The sequence below is a fragment of the Dromiciops gliroides genome, chromosome 3 (assembly GCF_019393635.1).
Source record: "Dromiciops gliroides isolate mDroGli1 chromosome 3, mDroGli1.pri, whole genome shotgun sequence".
Taxonomy (NCBI): domain Eukaryota; kingdom Metazoa; phylum Chordata; class Mammalia; order Microbiotheria; family Microbiotheriidae; genus Dromiciops; species Dromiciops gliroides.
In genome coordinates, this window is record NC_057863.1 from 107,983,919 (window position 1) to 107,992,039 (window position 8,121).

Genomic DNA, 8,121 nt, shown 5'->3' on the forward strand with positions numbered 1-8,121 from the left:
TTCCTCGGTGTGCCCCAGAGAAATTCTGGGGTGCTCTGCGCCCCATGACAGGGGTTTTACTATAACATTTAAACATTTGGCTCAAAGGTCAATGGTTTTATGGCTATAATGTTGCAGAAGATCCATTTAGTTGAAAAGAACTTCATTCTGATTTAAAAAAAATACTAAGAGAAATCAACATTATCATGTGTAATAAAATTCTTTAAGGTCATACCATTTGTAAATATTCTCACTTGGATTTATTTTTTCTGCTTTATGTAAATCCAAGATCACCATATTAACATGCAGAAAATTTTCATCTATATCACTATGAGTTTGACACATTGAATCCCCCTCCAAAGAATGCAACAGGGCATTTATTTTTCTATTACATGCTCCTCTATAATTTTTAAATATTTGGGAGGGTACTTGTGACCTGGATTAGGGTCTAGCTCACCCAAATAATTGGAGTCTCATCGTGATTTTTTTTTTTCAGGGCAATGAGGGTTAAATGACTTCTTCAGGGTCACATAGCTAGTAAGTATCAAGTGTCTAAAGACGAATTTGAACTCAAGTCCTCCTGAATCCAGGGCCAATGCTTTATCTACGGCAACACCTAGCTGCCTCTCATCACAAATCTTATAAAATAAAGAGATTTATTAGGAGAGGAATATATGGCCTGCGAAGAGATCACCTTGGTGGCTTTCCAGCTGCAGTAACAGAAGACTGGTCTTTTGTAGCTTTATTTTAAAAAAAAAAAAGATGGGAAGAGCAGTATAAAGAACTGGGAGGGAAATGCAGGGAGGGGATTTTGAAATAATGGGGCATGAGTATGATATGCAGCAACTATCCTTATTTTGTATGGATGGAGGACAGGGTTTTTATGGGGTAACAAAACAAAGGGAACTAAAAGACTGCTCTTGAGTAACTTATAGAAACTACTTAATGTAAATGAACCTTTAACAAAGGGAACTATAAGATTGCCCTTGAGTTAAGAGTAGAAGCTACTTAACTCTCAATAGAAACTATTTAATGTAAATGGGTCCTTTTATATGATCAAAAGTCCAGGGAGTAAGGTAGAGAATCATTGGGAGGGTATAGTTTTCTTGGCAGGAGGTCCATAAGTCAATCAAGAGTCTGGAATTGACAAAGATTGGTTAGCCCCAGACAATTCATTTGCATGGAAGTGGAGAGTAGGTGGGGATCAGTCAGTTCCCATTAAATTTGTGGTTATCAGCCTCCTAAAAATTGATATCCATTTTTGCCTTACTGGTGATCTCCAAAACACTCCTGTTCATTTATTATCTACATGGTGATGTGTCTAAATCTATGTATCAAACCCTATTTTCTATCTGAAACTCCAGCCTTACATTTTGACTTGCCTACTGGATTTCAGTACCTGGATATTTTAGAATCATGTCAAAACCAATATGTTCAAAATAGAACTTATTATTCATTAAAATTACAGTTTAGCAATCACTTATTAGGTACCTAATGTGAGAAAAGCACATCTTCTCTATCATCCCCACCAACTTCTCCAACCACCTCTATTTTTTTGAAGGCACTACCATCTCCATATTAATTGAGACTCAAAATGCAAAAACCTTTTAATTGGTCTTATTTGTTCCAAGCCTTCCCTTCTCCAAATCTATCTTTTGTCTGTTGGAATGACTTCCTTGCTTTAGAACTTCAGTGAATTCTTAGGATTTAGGATAAAATAGTAACTCCTTTGAGTGACATTTAATACCCTCCAGACATTACTTCAGAACTAACTTTCTAGCCATATTCCATGTTAACCTGGAAATTAAGGAAACAATAATTATAGGAGAAATAAGGTCTTTAATCTGGGCAGAGGAACTATAGCTCATGGTATTGCAAAGCTCAGAAGCTAGGAATATCCAAAGATGGGAACCAAGGACAGGATTTTTATGAGGTAACAGAACAGAGGGAGCTATGAAACTGCCCTTGGGAAAAGTTAAGTTTCTCACAGACAGAAAATATTTAATGTAAATGAACCTTTACATAATAACCTAAAATCCCGAAAGTAACCTTGGGAATCTTTGGAAGGGGATAGATAGTTTGTCTGGGAGAGATCCATAAGCAATCAAGAGTCTGGAATTGAGAAAGATTAGTTAGCCCCAGGCAATTAATTTGTCTGGGAAGGGGGGACTGGGTGGGGAATCCATTCTCAGTAAATTTTGTAGTTATCATCCTTAATATCTCTCTTTAGCCAACATATTTCAAACCAAACTGGAAAATTACTTGCTCCCAAATTCACCTTGCTGTTTCCCCATTCATTTGTTCATGACTAGAATGAAGATCTTTTTAATCTTTACTTTTCACAAGTAGTGCCTTCCTTCAATTTAAGGCCATTACTATCTGTCAACTTCATTCAGGCTTCTCTTATACAAATTGTCTCATTTATCTTGAAACCTCATCAATGTGTATCATATCATATGAATCAAATACCTTGTATCACACATACATATGTTGGATTTTGTATACAGATAAGATGAAAGCTCTTTGAGGGAAAAATCATTTTGTCACTTAATATCTAAAAAGGTGTCATGCAATGACTTAACAAGTATCTGTTGAATTGTATAACATTGTATGGGATTAATTTAGTTATAAGGCCAGATAAATCAAAGCTTCTTAAACTGTGGGTGACATAATTGAAAGTGGGCATAGTGAAAAATGTGTCAATAGTAAAGGTTATGTTTATCTTTTGTATACCTTATGTATACTATGGTTGCATATATATTTCTCAGGCAAGAAGGGGTCATGAGTAGAAAAAGTATAAGAAGCCCTGAGCTAAATTTCAAAGATATAATTTGATAAAAGTGAGAAAGAAGAGTTCATAATTTTTCATTCTTTTAAAGTATACCAATTAAATATAATTAGAACTGTGGGGACCAATTTTTAATTGGGGAGTGTTAGCTAAGTGGTTTGTTGCAATATTGGGGCAAGGAAGGAGACCAGCAGCCTCCCTCAAAACAGAACAAGATTTATTTTAACGAGAACGAACTTAAAAAAAAACCACACACACACACACACACACACACAAACAGGATCAGTAGGATCAAGGGAAAGGAAAGAAAATGTGGAAAGGGAAATTATAATACCTGAAAAAAATACCACCGCCCAGGAATCAGCTGAAAATACGCAGCGGAAGGCCTGTGGCTTTCTAGCTTCCACCCAGAATGCCCAATTCTCCTCCCCCAAACCTAGAAACAACCCACACAGCCCCAGCCAATGGGATGGCCGCTCTGACAGTCACATGACTGCCCTCACTAGGCTTCCAATTATTATAATTTTGCCAGGCCCATGTAGGTGTCCTCGAGTGGTGATGATGTGAGGAGCCAGAGCCCTGGCAACAGCTACAACCAGTGGGTGGAGCACCATGCCATTTGTGGAGCCCCAGGCCAGTGTGCACTGAGGCATAAAAACCTCAAATAACAATTAATTCTTTATAGAACAAAATAGTTATATTGAAGGCATATTTTAAATAACTAAATGTGAACATATATTTTTAGAGGTATACAACATAAATTACATCTCTCTCAGAGGTTTTGTCCTAATTATTGCTTAACCATCTAAATATGGACCATTTTTAAATCATTTAAAACTTTCGTCATAGAGTTTTCTAAACCTGGAAAGTTGCCTGTTGCTTTTCATCATTGCATTTTAAAATTTAAATCAAGAAAATAGGTCTATTTTTAAAAAAGCATTTGTTCCTATTTCATTTTTTAAAATGTGATATTTTGCTAAACATGCTGGGACTAAGTCAAAAAGACCTAATTTGAAATTTAGCTTCAGACACATACTGGTTATGTTATCCTGGTGAAGTCATTTAATCTGTTTGCCTCCATTTTCTTATTTGTAAAATTGGTATAATACTACTACCTACCTCCAAAGATTGTTCAGAGGACAAATTGTTATAATTGTATTGTATTTAGCAAGGTTTCTGGTGCATAGTAAAAGCTATGTAAATGTTAGCTATTATTAAATGTCTCCATAGCTCCTTAACGATAGGTATCTTAAGATATTTGACTAGTTTATATCTTGTCTAATTTCTAGAATACTAAGTCCAAAAATAAGAAACTATTTTTTTTTAAAGAAATGCAGGGGGAGCTACGTGGTGCAGTGGACAAAGCACCAGGCCTGGATTCAGGAGGAGCTGAGTTCAAATCTGAGCATCAGACACTTAACAGTTACTAGCTGTGTGACCTGGGCAAGTCACTTAACTCCAATTGCCTCACCAAAAAAAGAAAGAAAGAAAGAAAGAAAGAAAGAAAGAAAGAAAGAAAGAAAGAAAGAAAGAAGGAAGGAAGGAAGGAAGGAAGGAAGGAAGGAAGGAAGGAAGGAAGGAAGGAAGGAAGGAAGGAAGGAAGGAAGAAGGAAAGAAAGAAAGAAAGAAAGAAAGAAAGAAAGAAAGAAAGAAAGAAAGAAAGAAAGAAAGAAAGAAAGAAAGAAAGAAAGAAAGAAAGGAAGAAAGAAAGAAATGCAAACTGAAATATCTCCTGTAAAGCACTGCTTTATTAATCAAAGAGAAAAATAACAACTCTATATTTTCCTTGAACTGTGTTAGACTTCTTCGATTATTCAAAGAAAGGGGGTGGGTTTGGGGGAATTCCCTGGTTCATTAAGTTTTCATATTTTAACTTGCAAGATAAAATAAAAAGATATAGTTCAATAAATATTATAATAATCCACTAAATGGTAGAATATGAGGTACAAGCTATATACTATGGCTCAGAAAAGAATGGAAAGATACCCATATATTAGGATGGTAAGAGAATTATTGAGTTGTGGAATTAAAAGGAACTTTGGGGATTATTTAATCTAAATTCTTTTATTTATTTATTTATTTATTTATTTATTTATTTATTTATTTATTTATTTTTAATGTATGAGGTATTTTATTTTTTCCGTTACATGTAAAGATAGTTCTCAACTTTTGTTTATACATGCTTTACAATTTCAGATTTTTCTCCCTCCCTACCCTCCCTCCCCCCTCCCCTAGACAGCAGGTAATCTGATATAGGTTATATCTATATATCTTTATACATATACATATAGATATATATACACACATATGTATATACACATAATAACATTAATCCTATTTCTGCATTAATCCTGTTACAAGAGAAAGAATCAGAGCAGTGATGCAAAACCTCAAAATAGAAAAAAAAAAACAGCACCCAAAACAAAAGAAATAATATGGTTCAATCAGCATCTATACTCCACAGTTCTTTCTTTCTTTTTTTTTCTTGGATTTGGAGATCCTCTTCTGTCATGAGTTCCCTGGAACTCTTCTGTACCATTGCGTTGGTGAGAAGAATATAGTCCATCACAGTAGGTCAACACTCAATGTTGATGATACTGTGTACAATGTTCTTCTGGTTCTGCTCATCTCACTCATCATCAGCTCACGTAAGACCCTCCAGGTTTCTCTGAACTCTTCCTGCTCATCAAAATCTAAATTCTTTTTAATACTAGAATGTCCACCATAATATTCTAGAGATAAGGTTTTCAAGTATCTGAAGACAACCGGTCATATGTCCCTATATATTATAATGGATTATAAAATATTAATAAAATATATGTAACAATTGTACTAATTTATATAGTCTTAGTTGTTTTATGCTGATTATTATCATTTGATTATCATTTAGTATTGGCTCAATGGTAGGAAAATAAAATAAGATTTTTTTCTTTTTTATTTCCATAAAACAATATTTTCCAGTTACATGTAGAGATAGTTTGCAACATTTGTTTTTGTAAGATTTCTACTTTCAATTTTTTCTCCCTCCTTCCCCTCTCCCCAAGACAGCAAGCAATCTGATATAGGTTATATATGTACAATCACATTAAATATATTTCTGCATTAGTCATGCTGTGTAAGAAGAATCAGAGCAAAAATGAAAAACCTCAAAAAAGAAAAAAAATAGAGATAATATGGTTCAATCTGCATCTAGATTCTGTAGTTGTTTTTTTTTTCCTTTTTTTTTTTCTGGATTTGTAGAGAATTTTCCAACATGAGTTCTTTGGAACTATCTTGGACCATTGTATTGCTGAGAAGAGTCAAGTCTATCACATTTGATCCACACACAATGTTGTTGATAATGTGTACAATGTTCTCCTCGTTCTGCTCATTTCACTCAGTATCAATTCATGTTATCCTTCCAGGTTTCTCTGAAGTCTGCCTACTCATTGCTTCTTACAGCATAATAGTACTCCATTATATTCCTATACCACAAATTGTTCAGCCATTCCCCAATTGATGGGCATCCCCTCAATTTCCAATTCTTTGCCACCACAAGGAGAGCAGCTATAAATATTTTTGTACATGTGGGTCCTTTTCCTGTTTTTATTATCTCTTTGGGAAAAAAGACCCAAAAGTGGTATTGCTGGGTCAAAGGGTATGCACAGCTTTATAGATTTTTGGGCATGGTTCCAAATTGCTCTCCAGAATGGTTGGATCAGTTCACACCTCCACCAACAATACATTGGTGTTCCAATTTTTCCACAGCTTCTCCAACATTTGTTATTTTCCTTTTTTGTAATTTTAGCCAATCTGATAGGTGTCAGGTAGTACCTCAGAGTTGTTTTAATTTGCATTTCTATAATCAATGGTGATTTAGAACATTTATTCATATGAAAATAGATAGCTTTGATTTCTTCATCAGAAAACTTCATGTTCATATCCTGTGAGCATTTCTCAATTGGGGAATGACTTGGATTCTTATAAATTTGATTTAGTTCCCAATATATTTTAGAAATGAGTCCTTTATCAGAAGTACTGGCCATAAAAATTGTTTCCCAGCTTTCTGCCTCCCTTCTAATTTTGTATGCAGTGCTTCTGTTTGTACAAAACCTGTTTAATTTAATGTAATCAAAAACATCCATTTTACATTTCATAATATTCTCTATCTCTTGTTTAGACATAAACTGTTCTCCTTTCCATAAATCTCAGAAGTAAACCATTCCTTCCTCTCCTAATTTACCTATGGCATCATCTTTTATGTCTAAATCATGTACCCATTTTGACCTTATTTTAGTATAAGGTGAAAGATGTTATTCTATGCCTACTTTCTGCCATACCATCCTCCAGTTTTCCCAGCAGATTTTGTCAAATACTGAGTTCCTATCCCAGAAGCTGAAGTCCTTGGATTTATCAAACAGTACATTATTAAAGTCATTTACTACTGTGTCTCTGGTGCCTAATCTTTTCCATTGATCCTCCACTCTATTTCTTAGCCAGTACCAAATAGTTTTGATGACTGCTGCTTTATACTAAAGCTTCAGATTTGGTATAGCTAGCTGTCATTCCTGTGCATTTTTTCTTTAGTTTCCTTGATATTCTTAACCCTTTGTAATTATTTTTCTAATCCTATAAAATAATTTTAGGTAATTTGATTGGTATGGCACTGAATAAGTAAATAAATTTAGGTAGAATTGTCATTTTTATTTTATTAGCTCGGCCTATCCATGAGCAATTGACTTTTTTTCCAATTATGTAGATCTGATTTGATTTGTGTGTAAAATATTTTGCAATTTTGTTCATAGAGTTCCTGGGTTTGTCTTGGCAAGTAGACTCCCAAGCGTTTTATATTGTCTACCATTATTTTAAATGGAATTTCTCTTTCTATCACTTACTGCTGGACTTTGTTGGTTATGTACAGAAATGCTGATGATTGGGGCAGCTAGGTGGCATAGTGGATAAGCAATGAACCTTAATTCAGGAGTACCTGAGTTCAAATCTGGCCTCAGACTTATGACACTTACTAGCTGTGTGACCTTGGGCAAGTGTCCTAAAAGGAATTGGGTAGAACTTCTTCACCTATTTTTCCAGATAATTTGCATAGTATTGGGATTAATTGTTCTTTAAATGTTTGGAAGGATTCACTTGTAAACCCATCTTGCCCTGGAGATTTTTCTTAGGGAGTTCATTAATGGATTGTTCAATTTCTTTTTCTAATATGGACTTATTTAAGGATTTTATTCCTCTTCAGTTAACCTGGGAAGTCTGTATTTTTGTAAATATTTATCTAGTTCATTTAGATTGTCAAATTTATTGGCATATAGTTGGGCAAAATACTTCCTAAATATTGTTTTAATTTCCCATTTATTAGTAGT